Source organism: Coenobita brevimanus, chromosome 4 (assembly GCF_032717465.1).
Source record: "Coenobita brevimanus isolate Jiangsu-jjx chromosome 4, ASM3271746v2, whole genome shotgun sequence".
Lineage (NCBI taxonomy): Eukaryota > Metazoa > Arthropoda > Malacostraca > Decapoda > Coenobitidae > Coenobita > Coenobita brevimanus.
This window is the reverse complement of record NC_136957.1, coordinates 24,711,110-24,734,302: the sequence shown is the minus strand read 5'-3', so window position 1 is coordinate 24,734,302 and position 23,193 is coordinate 24,711,110.

Here is a 23,193-nt window from a genome sequence, read left to right as displayed (position 1 = left end):
TCACTAACTCATCACCATACCTGACCTTTTTTTTGCCACATTACCTGATCATCATTTCTGACTGTTTCTTCCTCTAATGCTATGTACAGTTTGTCCTCCACATTGTCATTGATTGGGGAATCACTCTGGCCCTCAATTTCGTACCATGGCATGACATGGCTTTACTGGCCAGGTCACTGATAACAGGTGAATTGCTGAGACAATGGTGTGCAGGGGGGGAGGGAGGAGGTCATGCTGGGTAAGGCATTGTCCCTGCCTGGCACATTGTAGAGGAAGGTGTCACGTGTATACATACCAAAAATCACTCATGAAAATTGAAAATTGTGCAAATTAGGGACCTTACAATTGATTCGCATTTATGTACGTCGATGGGATTGGCAGTGACAAAACGTGTGGACGTTAAAGAACGTCGACGGGACGCCACGGGTTAATAAGAAACGTTTACTGTATTTACCAACCCAGAAATAATCTGAAAAATATAACAGACTACTGTATCAGGAAGAACTGATTTGGTAAGGTGCTTTTACTGCTTAAGTCCTACACCACGGGCATGTTTACCAATGTTTTGCGTGTGCCGCGGGGGTATTTGGGCTCCGACAGACTCTCAAAAAATATTTTCCAAAAATCAGTTATTAGTCCTAGAATATCAAAATTACATATGCTTATGGCACATACCTTCAGCTTTCTCCTGGAATGTTTGTTGAGCCTTCGTCGGTTACCGTAGGACTTGTGGAGACCTCTGAAGTTGGGTAACAAAGTCTCCACTTTACACTTCCCGACAACCCGTAATATGATTACCACAGCCAGATATTAACACCATAAACACTACTCTATGATTTTCAAGTAGTTTGGGATCCATACTCCAAAAAAAAAAAAAACACTGTGAAAGCAATGAAAATTACGAGCACGTCTGACCGTCGCACTTGCGCTAGTTCGCTCTTGGTACTCTGTCATTTATTATTCATAAAACCCCTCACACTTTATATTTCTATTACTATATAACACTTATATATATCTACAGTCTTTATCCATAACTTTCCTTCAGTAGTATTAGTTTATTGTCACTGTAGGGATTCAATTTCTTTCAGTAAAATACGTAGCATTCACTTTCTCATCCTGTATACTAGCATTGAGAGTGAATGTCACTTTCACCTTCACTCTCATAACTCATAGTATTCAGACATGCTAGAGTGAAACTTTCACTTTCATTACTCCTAGGGTATATACTCGTATTCTTATAATACTACTCATTTACATTTCTATTTACGTTCTCTATTTTATTTACATTATTTACATTTCTATTTTATTTACACTGTGTTATGCACTGTCACTTGAAGTAACTTATAAAACTATTTTCCACTGTTCACGTATATTTACATTCATTACTTTCACTTTATTTACACATTATTTACACATTATTTACAATTCCACTTGCACTGTTTTACTCAATAGAAAGATCGTAGTCACTCTTTTATCAATTGACAGCCCTTTACCTCTTTCCACACGAGGTTTAGTAGGGAGTAAAGGTCATAGGGCCCTTTGCATGGGGGTGAAAAGTCCCTGAAGCTAGCAAGAGCGAACAGACGTACCTCCACTTTGGAAGATGAGAGTGAACTGATAAGGGTGGGCTGGGGTGGTGGTCTACTTAGGGAAATTCATTACTACCAATGTTACCCTCTTGACACAGCTAATATATACCAGTGAAATGATTGGCAGGAAATCTAGACAATACATTATAAATTAGGTAGTTCCAGGTGAATGTAAATATCACTTACGCTTCTCCCTTCCCTCCTTATATGTATATTTATTACGAAAATAGATTATACGGCATATTTTAAGGGGAAATAAACAGCGAAAATTAGCGAATGAGTGCATGTGAGGTGTTGTCAGGTGATAATTAGCCAATTCCAGGTGTATGGCACTCTCACTTACCTTATTTCTTTCTTGTATATATTTTTTGGTATAAGAATAAGGCATAGGGCTTATTTCAATGGATGAAATCAGTGAAAAATTCCTGGGAAGATTTACTTAACATAGCACAGCCGGGCAGGCGAGAGGATAAGGTAATGGAGGGGGGGTAGGGAGGGGAGTCAAGAACGGGGAGAAATGGATAAATTGTCAACAATGGATGGGAGTACAGATGAGATTAGGAGTGCTGACTAGTGTTGGACATTGGCAGTACTGATAGATGATACAAGCCCCCACTTGGAAGCCCGGGTGAATTCAAAATAACACAGAAGCACAAAAGCGACGCCCCGCGGTATGATCCCTTGCTCCCAAGTATCACGAAAGTGACGCCCCGCGGATAAGGGGTTACAGTATAACATATGTTTAGCCCCCTCAATGGCAGTGGGTTCAGATATTTGCGTCCTTCCGTGGTCGGCCTTGGGACCATTTTTTGAAAGTTCTAAATCAATTTCTTTTTCTTACATATGCGAAAAGACTCGTCTGGCACACCTGGCCTTTTTTATTTTAAATTATTTTTCCCCTAAACCCCATCCTGTGATTTGCTATGATTAGTGTAAGAATTAATAAAATTAGGATGCGTGTTACATAAGCATGTATACATCGGCCGAAAACATCTGGAACGAAGTGAACTGTGAACGCCAGACTGCTTGAGGAGGTAGAGTAGGGTCGTGTAAACACACCAGTGACCCTCATTCCCTTCCCATAATTGCTCGCAGTTTTTTATAGCTCACCCTAACTCAACATCACAGACACCAGTACAGTAAGGCATTGTTTAGGGCCAGCAGCTATGAAAGTGATAATGGAATACATTATTGTTTGTATCAGTCCTCTCTCTTTCACACATACACGTAAGAACAAACAAAAGAATAAACAGTAAATGTACAGTACACTAAGGAGCAGAAATAACTGCTCAGTCAGTCCAAAATATATTGGGAAGAGTGATACTGAACGAAGAATGTGGAACTGAATGCTAACCTACGAGAACATGTGGGACGAAAGAGTATTTTTTTCTTCTCAATCAGCAAACATTTTTGTTCCATATCGTCTCTTAAAATTGTAAAACCCATACTCTTTCATGTAAGCATACAGCCTAAAGACCTTACCAATTCAGTTCATATTCTTCTAGTTTGTCTTCTAAATTTTTCTGACTACTGTATTTTGAGGGTGGTAAATTATGTTCTCTTGCTGAAAGAAACTTACTCAAAATTAGGGCGCATGTAACATAAGCATGTAAACATCGGCGAATACATCTGGAGTGAAGAGAACGCCTGACTGATGGGATGGTAGAGTAGGGTCATGTACACACACCAGTGACCTTCGTTCCCTTCCCGTAATTGTTCGCAGTTTTTTATAATGCTCTAACTCAACGTCACTGACATCAAAAGAGTGAAGTGTTGTTCAAAGCCAGCAGCTATGAAGGGGTTAATGGAATACTGTATGAAAAATTCAAAATGGGCGTGGTGCATAGCACTGCACTCGCTTGCTGAGAGAAAACGAACTAACCCCTCTCTGGTAAACAAATTTTCACGCACTTCTCAGTTGAGTCCACATTCCTCCTCTCCTCACAGCCTTGCAGTATGTGAGGATATTTTCGCAGCCCTTCACCTTTTCGTATTGTTTCGCCATGCCTCTCAAGCGCCCTGCATCATCTCTAGCATTGAGAGAGCTCGCTGCAAAGAAGCAGCAGAACTGTACTCTAATTTTGGAAAGGAAAATGGAAATTATAAGACCCCATGAGGAGGGCCAGGGAGTCTCGGAGATTGGGCCTTGCTGTTTCCACCATTGGGACTGTGATGAAGAAAAAGGAGATGTACAAGAATATGACCACCTCCTTCTCTTCAATTGTATACAGTTATTACTTACTTCTTAATGGGGGGGGGGTGAAGTTTAGGCGGGGGTCCGAGGGGGTCCTGGGACACATCCGCCCATTTATATGTATATTTCAATGGGGAAAATCGTTCAGATATATGAATTTCGAATATTTTTTTTTGTCCCTATCCCATTCGTACATCGACGGAAACAAAACCTAATGATGAGATAAGTTCTTTGAAGATTTTTGATACAAATCAGTTTGTAGTTTACCATAGGGATAGACCTATTCAAAATGCACCTGGTGGTGGTGTGGGTATACTCATATGGAAGTGTTTGGTGTCAATTGATACAAATGTCAATAAAAAATGATCACTCTTACAGTGAAGCGACATGGTGTGAGGTGTTTCTGAATGGAAGGAGAGTTTTGTTAGGCATAATATATCGCCCACCAGCATCAACAAGAGAAGTAAATGATTTACTTTGTGATATGATTAGATTAAGTGATGTGTACAATAAGGAAGCTCAAGTTCTGATTTGCAGGGACTTTAATTTTAGTGGTGTGCTGGGAATCAAACTGTGTGTGCAGCCATGGCAAACATGTAACTGATGCACAAAATTTCCTGGATGCTGTAAATGATTATTTTTTGTACCAACACACACAAGAGCATACCCATAACTTAGATGGTGATAACCATACCAGACTGAATCTTATTTTTTTCTTGAAGTACCCACGATGTGGAAAATGTTAGTTTATGTCCTCCTTTGGGTAAAAGCCATCATGCTGTTGTTTTGTTTTATTTTATTGCAGATAGTGAACATGCAAAAGGTGCGTGACAGAGACACTCTAAAGTATTGCTTTTATGGAGGGCATTATGAAGATATGAAGAAAAAGTTGTCAGAGATAGACTGGAGAGAGACCTTTGAAGGAAAATCCGCTGACAAGATGAACAATAAACTTGAGGAACTTGCATGACCTGATACAGGACCATGTACCGAGGGTGCAATGTGACAATAATAAACCCAAACTGAAATGGATCACAAGGAAGGTAAAAGATCAGCTAGAAGCCAAAGAGCAGGGAAAAGGCTCAAATCAAGGAAAACAGCTAAAAGAGTGGAGGAGTACAGATGAGAGAGGAACAAAACTGGTAGCATAATAAGAAAGGCAAAGAAAAACTTTACCAAGAGGTTAAAGTATATCAGGATATCAAAGAGAACCCAAAACATTTTTGGTATTTTATACGCAGTAAAACTAACCTGAAAGAGAATGTTTTTCGAGTTGGGAAGGAAGATGGGCACCTACCTGACAATGACCTTCAAACAGCTAATGCATGTAATAAAGCATTTCATAGCATATTCGTTAAGGAATCTCAGCAGGATGTGCCAAATTTTGGTAGGGTATACTGTACATTCCAAAGGTTGAGGATATTATAGTTACTGTCAACGGGGTAAAGGAACTAGAGATCACTTTAATGTTAATAAAGCCATGGGACCAGATAGTATCCACCAAAAAGTGTTGACTGAATGCCATAAGGAGGTAGCACTGCCAGTCGCATTGTTTATAAATAGTTCAATGAATACAGGTGTGATACCAACCCTCTGGAAAACTGCTTAAGTGTGCCCAGTTTATAAGATGGGTGATAAATTGGAACCAGTAAATTATAGACCAGTATCATTGACATGTGTGATGTGCAGAATCTGTGAAACATTTATAAGGTCCAAGCTGGTGAGATATTTGGATGATAACAACTTGGTGAGTGACAAACAACATAGTTTTAGATGAGGGAGAAGTACCTTAACCAACCTCCTGGTTTATATGGAGAACTTAACACTATCAGTGGATCAACAAATTCCTGTTGACACAAATTTAGACCTTAAGAAAGCATTCGACACAGTACCCCATGCATGATTGTTGACCAAGCTGGAAGCCTTAGGTGTAAGTGGCAAACTGTTAAAATGGATCGGTGGCTTCTTATCAAATAGAGAACAGTTGGTGGAAATAAGAGGGGTTCAGTCACAAAGGCTGGATGTTACCTCAGGCGAGCCACAGGGATCTGTACTCGGACCAGTCCTGTTTTTGGCATTTATAAATAATTTAGCATGGGAGCTTCAGTGTCCTACTCTTATGTTTGCAGATGATGTCAAAATATTTAAAAACGTTAACACCCTCGAGGACGTGGCTCAATCGGTAGAGAGGTGACCTGCCGTTCTAACGGACCCAGGTTCAAATCCCCGCTGGAGCAGGGAACAGTTTAAGGATTTGAATTTCATTAAATCAGGCTTTACTGATCTACCAGAAGACCCGCCGACATGTCGTAAAAATACCCCCACTAATACCAATACACAAGTCCTGTATGAGACAGCCCTAGCATGTATTCAATATGGACGGTGGGTGTTAGCGCCGAAGTGGTGACATGTAGAGGTGTATGGTATGTAGGAGGACTGCTCGGCCTTGATAGCAGGCTGTGAAGCCTATGCCCAGAGTCGCACACATAAAAAAAAACAAAAAAAAAACATGCAGAGTGATCTGATGAGACTTCAAGGCTGGAATAAGAATTGGTTGCTCAAATTTAATGGCAGTGTGTGATGATGCACATAGAACACAGGAATCCAGGATATGTTTATAATCTGAATGGGAAGGAACTGAAATCACCTAATGCGGAGAAGGATCTCGGAGTGATGATAACATCAGATTTAAAACCAGCCCAACATATTACAAGAATTGTGGCCAAGGGCAACAGGATGGTCGGACTGATTAAAAGAAATTTCCCTCACATGGCCTTGAATATGTGCAGAACCCTATACTCATATCTGGTGCGACTGCATCTGGAGTATGCGGTGCAGAGTTGGTCGCCTTATGATAGGAAGGACATTAATGAATTGGAGAAGGTCCAACGAAGGATGAACAAGCTTGTACCTAAGCTCAGAGACCTAGAATATGGAGAGTGATGTGTTCAACTGGGCCTGACAACGCTGGAACAAAGAAGGCACCAAGGAGATTTATTGGAAACCTTCAAAATACTGAAAGGGATGGATAAAGTTGATCATAGTGTCTTCTTTGAATACAGTGAAAGCAGTACCCAGTCAAATACATGCAAGTTGAAAAAGAGAGGTCACTGGAGAACTCTTGTTTGAGCAAATTCTTTCAGTGTAAGGGTTGTCAACTCTTGGAATTCTCTTCCTGAAGAGGTTGTTACTGCTCCATCTATAGGTGCTTTTAAAGCTGTTTTATATAGGTGGTTAACAAATAGGAGTTAGGGAGTGTAAGGCGTTGTCCAGGTATTGGAGAAGTTCTGGAGATTGATTCCTGAAATGAATTCTCCTTTCAAGAAGGGATGAGAGATGGGAGCTCCAAAAGGAACATCAAGTCTCGTAACCTCGCATGTACTCAAACTAGGTAAGTCATGTGCAGGATTGCGTCCGACGGTGGCCAGCCACTGAGTTTCAGCCAGCGTTTAATGGATCGTCTCCTCAAATGAAAGGCTGCTGTAGGCATCTCCGCCTCACACTTGTCTGGGGCAGCAGACGCAGGAATCCTAGGTGGAGGCTGCTACCGGGACATTAGCAATGCCAAGCTTTGCTGCAACTTGGAGATGGCCTATTGGGCCTGATACAATGACCTGAGAGACAGCTGGAGCTGGGAGTGGAAGTGGGAAGGCATGGGTGGCGGGTAGCCATTGCAGGCAGGTAGATAGGGCCGATCACCACACCATTACCGTACTCATTTCTCAATACATTCTGGCATGAGCGGGAAGGGCCCAGCTCTCTCTTGCTGCCACCATGCGGTCCAACATATTATACAACCCTTACAATAAATTTACAAAATACCTCCATTCATAAATAGGCTAGCTGGGAACTCCAACCCATAACTGAAAAATACCAGAAATACTGCAGCAAATCCCACTTCTAAACACAGGTAAGGTGGGGTCGTGGGAACGGGATTGTAATGCTGTGTTTTTATGGCGACTTCTCGTCGTAAAAACACGAGGACTGGAACGGGGTCCTTTTACTAGACCGGATGTAATGCACTAACAAAGGAACAGGGCATAAAAAGAGACAGTATACCGTATCACATCTATTGCTTAGGTCCTACTCATTACAGTGTACATACAATGATATTTAGCACATAGGAGAACAGAGATACAGGATTACACTCAACTACACAGAATGATCACATATATATTAACACTGTGGCACAGGGAGGTCGTGGATATTCTTTACTGTCACTTGGATGGAATATTACATCACTGGGGTTGTTAGTTTGAATTAATTATTATGTCACTTCAACATAATAACAAACGGGCGGTTCACTTTAGATCACTGAGATTGGGAGTCTGTTTCGGGGATATTACTATAATAGAGGTAGGGTGCGGATAGCGACACTCGACACTGTCACCAGGTCGCGGGGACACATACACTTGCCTTTCGGCTTACTCGCGCACCTACCTCTAGTTTCACAGAAAACACCCTGGTTCCTTGATGCAGGGGGGACTGAATTATTTACCAATTTACACTTCTTACCCTGATTACACGAGTTTCTGTTAGGCCACTGTTTAATATATTTTCTGCATAAACACTGTCACTGTACTCTGGATCACTGTCACTGTCACTGTCTTACCCTTGTTTCTTGGGTTATCAAATCACTGTTACTTACTGTCAGGGAGGCTCACCTGTCTGAGGCCTCGACCTGAGGGGCGTCACTGTTTTACCCTTGTTTCCTGAGCTATCAAATCACTGTTACTTACTGTCAGGGAGGCTCACCTGTCTGGGGCCTCGACCTGAGGGGCGGCTCCTTTCTGAGGGCCGCGCTGATGGGGTGCAGAGAGGCCCTGTGGTCTGGGGGCCTCGACCTGATCGGGGGCCCTCGGGACTAGGGCCGAACAGCTGGAGCAGCCGGGCCTGCTTCCTGTGCCGCTGGGGAGTGAGGGAGCTTGGATCTCCATCGTTGTAGACTGCGGTGGCGGGCCTGGGCGTCCTGGGACTGCTGGTGCTCAGGGGGAGAGGCGCCGTCAGGGCTGGGCTGCGGCAGCGTTTCCTGCAGGGATTCGGCAAGGACAAAGAACTCCTGGGTGTGGGCGGTAAGTCCGTTATCGGGCCTTGCCACCACTCTAGTGTCTCCTCCGGGCCTATAAGCCTGGATGGCGATGAAGGGCTCCCCGAAGGGAAAGAGGCTAAAGGGAGACTCACGCTCTTCGTGGTTCCCTGAGTGTGTCTATAGGTCTGAGTCGGGGCTCTCCTTCCCCTATTGTGCACCTTGGCTGTAGCCGTGAACTTGCCCGGCGTACGGGGGACACCTATAGGGTGATCGAGGTCACCCTTTCGTCGTGGCAAGGTACCGCCGGCGTGGTGTTCCTCCCGCAGTAGGAGACAAGCCGGAGTGAGGGGCTCAGAGGCCGCACTCTCTCCAATACGGACAGATCCTACCTTCAGGGAATTCTCCACCCTGGTACGTGCCCCGGCCGGAGCCGTGTCTGCCCGTACGGAAAGCGACTAACGGGTGAACTGGTTCACCCGTCCGTTGCGGCAAGATACCGACCCCGGGACGCCGCTTCCGTAATTGGGTAGCGCTACACGTACGGTAGCAGGGTCTCTCTACCCTGGATCGTATTCTGGCCGTAGCCAAAGAGCAACTGGATAGGGATGCACACAGGCAACTCTCTCTCCTCAGCGTGTTAAGGCCGGAGCCTGGGGTCACCTTCCCCTCTACACACTCTGTCAGGCCGTAGCCTGTGTCTATCTCTTTCTCTTTCTTTAGGCCGTAGCCTTGGGCCTCCTGCCCTAGAGGGTGTAACAAGACCGTCAATACGGTGTTACCTGGGACTGAACTCTTTTCAGTCCCACCCCTGGTCTGACGATCACTACCCCGCCCACACAGTAGTTCGGTTCCCCTGATCACCTGGGGTTGGGGCACTTGCGGGGAATAGGGGCTCAGGGCCGTGATGCCCTGAAGACCCTCTTGCCCGGGGTCACTAACCTCACTGGTGTGTCCTCCTGGGGTGGTGGTGGGGTGGCGGCTCAGTGGTGGTGAGGTGGGAGGTCCTGCGGCGGGCACGGCGGGCATTTTAGGGATCTCATTTGACTGAAGATGTAGATGAGGAAGATGAACAGCAGCAGCAAAATACGGCCTTAAATCTTTTCCAACATCTTCCTAGACTTCGCCTTATGTTAACCCATTGACCTGGCTTTTTTTTATCAGGTTTTAGTGGCTTCTCGGGCTTTGGTGGTCCGTTGTTTGCTATACCCACGCATTGTGGATCAAATTCAAAAGTTTTGTCTGTAATATCGGCTAATCCTATGAGGATAAACATTTGTCGTGGAGTTTTGTCATCATATTCCACATCTTCTGGCAGAGACATTACATTGAAGTTCACGGTAAGGGTCTAATGACCGAAAGACACGGGCACGTTTTTGGCGCAGTGCGACACAATTCGGACTGAATCTTCAGTCCAGAAAGGAAAGGTAATCCTTAGACGGGGATTTACTTCTTCCAATTCCAAATCCAGATCTTTTGCGATATTCACTGGAAGGCTGCTAAAGGGACCTCCGGAGTCGATAATTCCTTGTCCACAAAATATCTTGCTTTGTTTGCCTTCAATTTTGATGTTTTCACAGCAACACTTCAATCGGTCTTCTTTTGGCCGGATTTTCTTTGGTACTTTTCTCAAAGTTAACACTGGTGATATGGAAGACATGTTTAACTGTGCGTGACATTCTCTTAATAAGTCCATGCCAAGTAAGGCTGAGTTACCCTCAATAGTCCATTTTACAGTTACATTCATCTTGAATTTAACTTTGCCAGTCACCGTTTCCTCCTCTCCCTCCCCCGTCTTCGTCTCCTCCTTCAAGTTCACTTTCCTCTTCCTTCTCTTCTCAGCAGTTGCAAATTCCATATTCACATTTTTGAAGATGGAGATATAATGATTACCGGTACAAATCACTTTAGGCAATAATTTTTCTTCTAAATTATGAAACTTCAGGAACTTGCCACTCACGCAAGTGTCGTGTGCCCCTGTGTCAATAAAGAATGGGACTCTAACTCCTTCGATTTTTACTTCTGTTATCAGCCTCATATTACCGCCCTTATCGCAACGGCGTTCTATGGGTATGGTGTAACTCTTCATTTTTATGAGTCACAAATTATTTTGTAAAAATATGACTATGTGGTCGCGTAGAAAATGCAGTAGACTATCGTATGTACGAAATGAAACCCAGAAAAATATACTGTGTATCAGGAACTTTAAATTTACCTTGAAAATTGTGAGCACCTCCTAACCCCGCGAGAGCTATGGGAAGACTGCCGTACTGTCGCCGAGGAGTCTACATTAGTAGAAGTTCCCGGGCCGAATTTAGTATGATAACAACAAGAAGCACTTGTCACCACTGCTCTTAAAATAATATTTTACTAAATATGGTTAGACATGGGGAAAGGTAACTTATTGTAACTCAACCTTTTATAAAAGTAATTAATTTTAATGCAGTTATACGAAGATACACTCCCAGGTGTGATTTTTCTTTTCTTTTTTTTCTTTTTCCGGGTAACTAGTGGTCTAGTCATTTTGGCACCGTCGCAGCGAGTTCAGCGAGAAATGATTTGGCAACGTCGCACCTTCGTCTCGATCAGCTGTGAAAATGTAAACACAATGATATTTTGTGTTTATCCTGTGTTACACTATTATTTACGAGGGGTTTGCTGTTTCAGACCCTGTGGTTTAAAAGTGGGTAAAACAATGAGGGACACAAACTTCCCATGAAACGTGTATTTTTCACCCGAGAAATAATCAGAAAAGGAGCTTCTGCTGCCTCAATTAAAGCGTATGTCTACCCCGATATTTAATATGACTATACATGACATTATCTACTCAGCTGTCATTTAATATGACCATACCTAATCTTATCTGCTCCATTATTATTTAATATGACCATTATTATTATTATGTAAAATGACTATACAGTACCTAACCTTTATATGGCCATACCTAACCTTATCTTCTCTGATATTATTTAATATGGCCAAACCTAACCTTATCTACTCTGATATTATTTAATATGACCATGCATGACATTATTATTTAAAATGACTATACAGTACCTAATCTTATCTACTGATATTATTTAATATGACCGTACCTAACCTTATCTACTCTGATATTATTTGATATGATATTACCTAACCTTATCTACTCTGATATTATTTAATATGACCATACCTAACCTTATCTACTCTGATATTATTTAATATGACCATACCTAACCTTATCTACTCTGATATTATTTAATATGGCCATACCTAACCTTATCTTCTCTGATATTATTTAATATGACCATACCTAACCTTATCTACTCTGATACTGTTTATTATGAACTACTGGCTAATACTACAAAGTAATTTGGAGTTCTTATGGAACAGCAGAACTAAAATAAGAAACTAGAACAAAAACAAAATCAAATTAAATACTGTAGCAATGAAATATCACAACATTTTTTACCTAAACTAAGTATCTCAAAATGAAAGAAGAAAAAATGACAAGATAAAAAATCTACTGTCCTCTTCATTTCATCTGGAATAAAAACAATAAGAATCACTGCTAATACTATATGTACAAAATAATCTGGAATTCTTGTGCAACAGCTAAACTAAAATATGAAACTAAAACAAAAAACAAAATAAAATATCAATAAAACAATGAAAAATTGTAGCATTTTCTACCTATACTATGTCAAAAAAAAAGTTTAACTAGACTAGAAAAGATCTGAAGTCATCTTTGAGCTTCTAAAATATATACCAGTACCGGTAAATAAAATAAGTGAAAAAAAAAAATATTGAACACACTGAAACTGTTCCTGTACGGTACTATAACATACTACAACATAATGCTGAGTGAATCTTCCATGAGTTTAGTACACCAAAGATCTTCTTGAGTCGGCCATGATGTATAGTCCTATTTCCTTGGTTTTGCTCCCTTGGGCAGTGACAGCCACTTTCTTACAGCTTGTTCGGAACCCAAGATTCAAGTGGTGGACCTGAAGTTGATATTTGAATAAGCTGATTAATTGTATGTGTGCCCAAACAACTTTGCTCATCCGATTTTATCCTGTTCTGGGCAGAGATGATTCTTTCGCATTCAGCACTGGACACTGGTATTGCCAGCATGATGGAGGCCACTAACAATACATTTTGGAACTGGGTCTTGTATGGCTCCCTCGTAAGTAATGTGGCCCACTGTGTGATTTGGTCGAGATGAGAGAATTCATTTACCACCAGAACTTTTAAATGATGATACTCAATTAGTGTGGCATCAAAATCACATAAATTCCTGCTCAAAAGTTCTTTGAAATGTTCTAGCAGAAGCCTAAGTTAGTCTTTTCCATATTGAGCCAGTTGCTGTGTGTCCTTGGGCCACTTGTCTGTTGTAAAACAGTGACAAAGGCAGGCCATGATGGTTGCTGCATCTGGACATACAGAGACAGATGAAATTTCTGGACTTCCTAAGATACCGGTAATATTAGCGAACCTTTGTTCAAGGGCCTGGATGGTGCAGTTCATCAGTTTCTTGATTGCACAGCTGTCACAAGCAGACGCCTCAGTCGGTTTGCTGATGGACACACCCTGGAAGGTTTCAGGCGTTGATATAAACTGTGTTTTGGCTCTAACATAGTTTGGGCCAGGTTGAGTGGACAGAAGGCAGACTGAAGCTATCGTAGCTTGCAGCCGTGCAGATGCCAGTGGCAATGTAACTTTATCCATTTGCAGCATCAGGCTGAGGTGTTTGAGCTGATCATAGAGATCAAGCATTGTATGTGCAAACGGAATGAAGTCCCCCTTTTGAACAACCTTGAGGATCATCTTAGCCCTGCCCTGTATGTCAGCAACCTGATGCGAGGCCGCCAGGTGTTCCATGTGGGTTACAACAGCTGTAAATTGTCCAGGTGTCAGCAATAACACCCCAAGGGCCTTGTGAACATGTGGGACCCATCTAGTCCCTTTCACTTGTGTGGGCATTCTCACATTTACTAATTCCATTTCTTTAGTAATAGATTTAAGTTCATGCCTAGATTTTGGACTGAAATTATATGTCTTGTAGATGAGGTCCATCATGTCAATTATTTGAACAGTTTTGGGGCAGTTCTCTTTCTTCAAGACTTGGTTTACTCATAGCTTGAGTCTATGTGGCATGCATCAGAAATTGATCAGATAGCGATATGTTTTCAGTATGGCTTGCACTCCATTTTTATGCCCCAAATTTACTGAGGCCCCATCTGCTGTAAAGCAAACAAGCTTGTCACTAAAAATTTCCTTGCTGAGGCCAATATTATCCAGTGCTGTATAAACTGCATCAACCAATCCTTGAGCATTTGCATGCTTTACTGGAACTAATCCTACAAACACATTTGTGTCAATTCCCTCCACAAGGATTCAAAGACAAATCACTTCATTTTCTATCACTCCCTTGTCGGTAGCACCATCTATCATCAGAGCAACATACTGGGAGTCCCTGATTTTCTGAGCCAGACCTGTATCCAGTTCATCAACAATAGCTGCAATGAATTCTGCACATTTTAAGTCATTGGCATACCAGCTACTTATCTTCACTCCATTTTTAATATGAGTGTGCACTAATGGCTTAAAGTTTGTGAATGGCAGTTCAAATTTTGCAATTGTGTAAGCTATGTTAAATTTTATCATGAAATCTTTCACCATATCTTCATCAACTTTGGTTTTCATCCTGTCAGCAACCATCACAATTGGATTTTTCTTTCTGTTTATGTATACACTTTGTGCTCCCTTATGATGACTGGAGGAATATGCTTTTTAATATTATCCAGCTTGAACTGTTTGTTACCCATGGTAAAGTCTGTCTTCCCTGCAACTCTTTCCCCAGCACATCTGCAGTATTTGCACAGCAAAACATCTTTCCCATTTTCGTTAGAAGAGAGTTCCAACCACAAAAAGCTTCTGAACCACTCTGACCTGACATTTCTTCCTGTAGCAGTGGTAACTTTCCCTGTTGGAGTGGGTGTCACGATGGCCTTTTTCTCTGGAATATCCACCTCATGGTCGGATGGGCATTTTGAAGACAGTGAAACATTAGTATCTGCCATGTCATCAACTGGTCTGTCTGGTTTTTGTGAAGGAGTTGTGAAATAGTGTCTATTGTTTCCCATTTTAAATCCATGTGGTTTCTTTCATTGTGTTTTGGGAGGAACAGAATGACCAGATTGGTCTTGGGTCGAAATATGATGCGCCGTATCTGTAGTGCTTTTGTGGGATTGTTGCTCGTCTTTGGGGTTACCATCTTAACGAGGGGCACAACATGATTGGGCATGTAGATAGCACCAGGTGCATTGTCCAGATTGCCAGCACGACTCCACAATATGGTGATTTTGTGTTTTTCTGCGACAGCAGAGGATTTTGCTTCTGTTGTATATGCAGGCTGGATTGTAGTATTGTACAGCTCTCTAGCATAATGAGGAACATCTGGAGAGACACTGTGTATGGGTGTTTGACAGAGTACTGACTGCCCACAAATGAATCACTGAACACCAGTGTCCTTTTAGAAGGGTTTTTTCACCTTCTTTTTTTATCACATTGGCAACATCTAAGAGATCTGTGAGCCTGCTGTCTGTCAGTGTGTGCAGCACAATGGAAACGTCCGTGTTTGTCAGTTGGCAATGAAGGGAATAATGTTCTAAGTTAAATGTGAGTTCAGCTGCAACTGCTTCCCTGAGTGTATCCGCTAATGATTCTTTTCCACATAAGAACATCAAGATGGAATTCATTAGGCAGTCTCCATCAGCTCTGGAACGTAATGCAGATTATCCATTCCTTCTCCAGTCACATGGAATTAAGGAATTCGAGAAGGTGTCTTCTGGAACATAATAACACCAACAGGAGCCTGGAATCAGTTTGTTCACAGGTTCTGTAAACTCTCACCATTGCCACGACTGACACCATTTACATTATTTACATAATCAGAAACGATCAACATAAGGCAGTACCGGGCTAATGTATGGCCTGGCCATCACTACATGTGAACGATATTTTAAAACAAACGATCAGGTAGTCAAATATAATTGTATTACCACTTTGTGTGACTGCTGATGACTGTATGAAACTATGGATGATTGTGACATATCATACTGATAGCAAAATTCACAAAGAAAAAAAAAACATGCAAACTTTCTTTCTCGGGCGAGCACATGCTTCTGCTTCTAAGCAAACCATCTCGGGAATGTTTGGGTTTTAGTTCGAGTACGGTCGGCAATGGTCGTCTGTCTATTTTTAAACGTTCACAATGGCGACATGGAAAGAATCATTGATCACAACGTGCTTTTTTGTTCATTTGAGTGATGTTTACTTATGTTGTAGTTTACTGGGTTTTGAAGTGGATGTATTTTCTCCTCGCCAAAAGGCGACTTCCATGTAAAATTTGTTCGCTGAAGGGAAAAAATACTCGCATTTGCGAGCTGTGGCTCGCCAAACAAGAGCCCTGCTTTACATTGAGTGACAAGCCAAATGGTTTCCTGTAAGCCAAGAAACCATTTACAACGCTGGGGGTAACCATATAACCAAACCATACATGCTCCCTACGTGTCAACAAGTCGGTTGGTGGAGGGTTAGTGCCCTCAAAGTTAAATGGCCACCCCTTACGGGATTATGGCATCTGGCAATAGATAGATAGATAGATTAACGTTTGATGTCCACGTAGATAAGATTGTGTCGAAAATGAATAGTGGTCTTGGCTTATTGAAAAGGAATTTTAAGAACTGGACAGAAAAATGATTATTCAAACCTACGTACACCCACATCTAGAGTATCCTGTACAAGTATGGTCCCCCAACTGAGAAAAAACATATGGTAAGTAAAATTTTAAAAGGTTCAAAGGACAGCAACACGTCTCCTTCCAAATCTAAGAAACCTGGACTATAAAAAAGACCAAGAAGATTTAATCTAACAAAGCTCAAAGCTAGAAGAAAGAGTGGTAATATGACAAGTAGTTAAAATCAACACAGGACTTGAAAAATTGGAATCAAATAATATGTTTCAAGCAAAAAACACAAGTGTTAGAGGTTACTCAAAACAACTTTTTATCAGAAGATGTAATAAAACATAAACAAAACGCACTTTCATGCATGGGATTGTAAACTATTGGAACAGGGCACCTGTAAATGTGTTACTTTGGTAAATATTTTTAAGGGAAGATATGACAAACTTAGTTTAGGTACAGATATGGAGGCGGGCAATAGGATCTAGGCTATGTAGATCTGTTGTGTATCCTATGGATATTATTGGAAAGTCTATCTACACTGATATAATCTAATAAGACCATACCTAACCTTATCTAATATGACCAAACCTAAACTCAGTCTACTGATATTATTTAATATGACCATACAGTACCTAACCTTATCTACTCTGATATTATATAATATAACCATACCTAACCTTTTCTACTGTTCTCTGATATTATCTAATATAACCATTCCTAACCGTATCTACTCTGATATTATCTAATATGACCATACCTAACCTTATCTACTCTGATATTATCTAATATGACCATACCTAACCTTATCTACTCTGATATTATTTAATATAAGCATACCTAACTTTATCTATGCTGCTATTATTTAATATGACCATACCTGACCTTATCTACTCTGATATTATCTATTATAACCATACCTAACCCTATCTACTCTGATATTATCTAACACAGTACAGTATAACCATTCCTAACTTTACCTTACCCATCCAACTGATGTAAATGGAACAATTCTAATTTTATCAAATTAACCAAACTGAACCCTAGCCTCATCAGTTGTAATCTTATTGAATATAACCAAACTAAACCTAAACGTATTGATAATCTCGTACAACCAAGCCTAACCTTACCTTACCTTACCCTACCCAGCTTAATGTAACCTTTCTTATCTGTTCTAAACTTATCTAATGCAGTCAAACCTAACCTAAGCATATCAATAAGTTTGCAGCACTCTCAGATTGTGTCCCCCCCTGTGGCGGGGGGGACAATCTGGCCGCACTATGGGGTGGTACTACTACTCTGTGGCCAGGTTGTGTTAGGAAGAGTACTGCCACCGTATTCCCTGTGTGTCGTAAAAGGCGAGTAAAAGGGGCAGCGTGAGGGGACTAGGGACCCCTTCCTCTGTTTTTTAGTTCCTAAAAAGAGACGGGCCAGAAAAAGGGATGGGGGATGGAGTTTTCCCCGTACCCTGAAGATTGGGTCTATGAATGTGCGTGGATGTAGACAATTGAGGCCAAAAGGGAGGAGATTGGGAGAATGTTTGTGAGAAGAAAGTTGGATGTGTTAGCTTTGAGTGAAACGAAGATGAAAGGGAAGGGTGAGTCTATGTTTGGAAGTGTGAATGGAAGATTGTCAGGTGTTGAAAGAGGAAGGGCAAGAGAAGGTGTGGCCTTGTTAGTGAGTCCGGAAGTACAGCAGTGTGTGATTGAATGGAAGGAGGTGTCATCGAGACTGATGTGGGTGAAAGCCAAATTTGAACGTGAGTTGTGGGTGTTTGTGAGTGCATATGGGCCTGGTAATGAAAGGGATGAAGAAGAGAGGGAGTCTTTCTGGAATGATTATGATGAGTGTCTGCAGAGTTTTGGAGCCAATGTGAATGTGGTAATGATGGGACATCTGAATGCTAGAGTGGGAAATGTAGCAGTTGAAGGTATAGTTGGTATGCATGCTGTGCCTGGAAGAAATGAAAATGGGGAGCGAATGATAGCGATGTGTGTTGAGCGGGAGATGGTGATTGGAAATACGCTGTTGGAGAAGAAAGATATTTATAAGTATACATGGGTGAGACATGAAGGTGGAAGGGTTGTTGATAGAGCTTTGTTGGACTATGTGGTTGTGTCTAGGAATGTAATAGGAAGATTGTTGGATGTGAGAGTTCTGAGAGGGGAGGGTGGAGGTATGTCTGACCACTACCTGGAGGAGGGAAAGTTAAGAGTAGGTAAGAGATGGGTGAGAGCTAGGAGGGTTAGGTGTGGCAGGGAGGTTTTGAAAGTGGGTTTGATAAAAGAGAGAAAAAGATAGAGTATCAGGAGAAATTGAAAGATGAGTGGAACACAGTGAAAGATCGGGAAAATGGCAGTGTGGAGGAAAAATGGCAGTTATTTAAGAGTGCTGTGGTGGGGCATGCAGCAGAGGTGTGTGGTGTGAGACGTGTGGGTGGTGGTGTAAGAAAAGGAAGTAAATGGTGGTGCGAGGAAGTAAGTATGGCTGTGGCTGAGAAGAGACGTGCATATGAAGTGTGGCTGCAGAGGAAGGATGAGATGTCATATGAGAGGTATAAGGAAAAGAGGAAAGAGGCGAGAAGGGCTGTGCGTGATGCTAAAGTGGCAGCAGATGAGAGGTGGGGTAGGCGGCTGACAGAGAATTTTCAACAGAATAAGAAAATGTTTTGGATGGAGGTGAAAAGGGTGCAAAAAGGAGAGCCTGGGAAGGAAGAACGAGTAAAAGCAGAGGATGGAAGGATGTTAATTGAGATGGATGCAGTAAGGAAGAGATGGGCAGAGTATTTTGAAAGATTGTTAAATGTAGAGGAGGAAAAGGTGGCTGAGCTTGTGGCGGATGGAAGGGTACAAGGAATAAATGTGTTGGGAGAGTTGAATGATTCTTTGATCACGAAGGAGGAAGTGGAGAAGGCAGTAAAGGAGATGAAAACAGGGAAAGCTGCAGGTATGGATGGGTGTGCTGTGGAATGCCTGAAGGGTGGTGGAGTGACTATTGTTGACTGGTTAGTAAGATTGTTGAATGTGTGCTTTGTGAAAGGTATGGTGCCAGTTGACCAGGCAAGTGCTTAAGTGGTCCCGTTGTATAAAGGCAAAGGTGATATGTATGAATGTACTAGCTTTAGGGGTATAAGTCTGTTGAGTGTTGTAGGTAAGGTGTATGATAGAGTGTTAATTATGAGAGTTAGAGAGGGTACAGAGGGAGTGATTGGTGATGAGCAGTGTGGCTTTAGGAGAGGGAGGGGATGCGTGGATCAGGTGTTTGCGGTGACACAAGTGTGTGAAAAGTATTTAGCGAAAGCAAGGATGTGTTTTGGGCATTTATGGATTTAGAGAAAGCGTATGATAGAATTGATAGGGAGGCTTTGTGGACTGTTTTAAGATTGTATGGACTTGATGGTAGGTTATTAAAAGGGGTGAAAAGTTTTTATGTAAATAGTAGAGCGTGTGTAAGAGTGGGAAATGCTATGAGTGATTGGTTTCCTGTGAGAGTGGGGCTGCGACAGGGATGTGTGATGTCGCCTTGGTTGTTTAATATTTACATGGATGGTGTTGTAAGGGAGGTGAATGCAAGAGTTTTAGGTGGAGGTCTGAGTCTGGTGAATGTTGATGGTGGAGAGTGGAATCTGAAGCAGCTGCTGTTTGCAGATGATACTGCACTGGTGGCTGATTCAGAGGAGAGATTGAGACAGTTGGTAGAGGAGTTTGGAAGGGTGTGTGAAAGGAGGAAATTGAAAGTAAATGAGAATAAGAGTAAAGTGATGAAGTGTATGACGTTGGTAGATGGTAGAGGGATGAATATAGTTTTGAATGGCAAGTTGCTTGAGGAGGTAGAGTGTTTTAAATATCGAGGGTCACATGTTGCTGTGGATGGAAGAATAGATGCAGAAGTGACGTTTAGAATAAATGAAGTAGGAAAGGTGCTGGGAGGAATGAAAAAAGTGTTTAGATGTCGTTCGCTTAGAATGGATGTAAAGAGAAGGCTGTATGAGGGTGTTGTGGTACCGACTGCATTGTATGGGGCTGAAACATGGAATATGGGTGTAGCAGAGAGGAAAAGTTTGAATGTAATGGAGATGAGGTGTCTGAGGAGTATGTGTGGAGTGACGCGTATGGATCGAGTGCGGAATGATGAAGTGCGAAGGAGAACTGGAGTTGTTCGGGAGATGGCTGGTAGAGTTGAGCAGAGGGTGTTGCTATGGTTTGGGCATATGGAGAGAATGGATAATGAGCGATTGGTGAAAAAGATAACTAGATCTGATGTGAGAGGTGTAAGGCTGAGAGGAAGACCACAAATAGGATGGATGGACAGTGTGAAGAGAGCGCTGGATGCGAGAGGGATGTCTGTTGAGCAAGGAAGAGTGGCTGTGCATGACAGAAATGAGTGGAGAGAAATTGTGAATGAATAAGTGATGACGCAGCCCTGAGGGGATATTCTCCTGCATTTGGTCTGATCGGCTATTTCAGGTCAGGTGCGGGTAAGGGGATGGGTCTGTTATGATGTGGCAGGGGTAAACCATCTCTGCTGTCGGGCCCTGCTGCGGATGTCACTGATTGCATTGCGCAGTTGACCCGTGTGCAGTGTGGTGCGGTGAGGATCTGTCCGTTCTCCCCTTTGGGGCTAAGATGCGAATGAATGTGTTTGAATGGATGAGTAAATGGGGAGTGTGTCGTCCTCTCTCGGCTACCTCCCTTTCCTTAGGGGAAGCAGCCTAGGTATATAGATAGATGTTTTCATTTGTTTCAAGTTTTTAAGTACATAGGTACTTAATATTGCACACTGCACTAAAGTATTTGTTAAACATTTGCACTGTTATTTGGTGATAACAGTGGTGTTTCAGTGACCTTTTATGCACAATGTGGAGCAGAAGGCAACGATTACGGCCAGTGTAAACATCGGGTGGCCATTTTAGCCTGCGTCTCTCACCCTGTCCACAGAAGATTCTTGGAGGCGGCCGTTGAATATATCATTACGGCAAAATTGCGATAAATTTTGTAACATACTAAGACAGGGTATGACTTTTTAATTATAATTGTAGTGATTTATCGCATAACGAGGGGTCATATAATGAGGCTGCAATGTATGGTACATTACTCCTGGCAATGCCAAACTTTTCCTGTAAGTTTTTGCAACCATCACTTTATTATAACTTTTTACTGTCAGTATCTTATATTTGCTAAATCCTGTTTTTTTTTTTTTTTGAAAGTGATCGTTCGTATTTGAAATTTCTATGCCTATGTACTTGAGTGTTTGCGCTACTTGTATCCCATCTTTTTTTTTTTTTCATTTCTTGTATTAAAAATTATAAATTTGATCATGAACTTCTTTGTTTCTAATCCACATTTCATGCTTATGTTGCTCAGTCATCCAGTACAGCTATTTGCTTTGGTTTCTACTAATGATTGGGAAAATTGTAGTCTGTTATCTGCAAGGAAAACTATTGATCATAAATGTGTCATCTTTGTACCCAAGGTCTTTGCCTTCCATTTCTTGTATGATCTTAAATATAATTAATTTGAAGAGTGTTTTGGAGCCTGTGCATCCTTGATATCTTCCTCATTACCTGGTATATCTGCTTCTCCCTTTCTCTCTCTCTACAGTATTTAGATATAGTTGAATTTTATCATCCTTAAATACATGTACTGTGACATCTGTAAGTTTTCATGGGCCCCTATGTCTGCAGTAAATTTAAGATTTCTTCCCTCATAATTGAACCATATACTTTTTGAAAGTCACCTGCAGTGACTGTTAGAAGTAGGCCTAGTTAGTTTGTTTTTGTAGCCCATCTCTGTAGCTAAATTATTTTAATAGCTATTGGGATCTTGTCTTCTGTCCTTCTTCCTTGTATGAATCCTGATTGCTTCTCACTACTTAAGTTATTTGGTTTAATTTGTTGTTCTGTTTCAGGTTTTCTTAATTAACATATTGTTAAAGCTTTATAGTCAATATTTATTAGAGCCTGTTGGTTTGCTTTTCTTTGGTGCCATCCGTATCCTTGAGTTCTTCCAGCTTTCCCTTAGCTATTTTTCCATATATTAGAATTTCATATACAGTAATCCCTCAGTTATCCAGACATGATAGAGCCAAAAGCATGTCCGGGTAGTGGCGACATCCGGATAATGAAAACTACCGGGTATTTCTCTACCACACCAAAACCCTACCTATACCCACCTCCAAACTATATTTAACTTCATTGTACAGTACCTCTGCTCAATTTGGCAGTGTTTTCCAGTCATTCAGGCATATTTAGATATCAGAACACACATAAGAATATCCAAAGTATGCTAAAAACCATGAAAACCATGCAGAAAAAACACTAAAAACCAAAAAAAACACTGTACCTAAACACAACTGTATGTACAGTACCTCTCCTTATTTTGGCAGTGTTTTCCAGTCATTCTACAAAATTTTGATATCAAAACATACATAGGATTATCCAAAATAATTTTCAACACCAAGAAATCCACGCCAAAAAAACACTGAAGACAAAAGGACTCCCTATATATACGCCACTGAATGTATAGGACCCCTCCTAATTTTGGCAGTGTTTTCAGGTCAATCTGCCACATTTAGACATCAAAACACACATGGGAATATCTAGAGTAATGTCAGACACCAAAAAAAACATAAAAAAAAAAATACTGAAAACCAA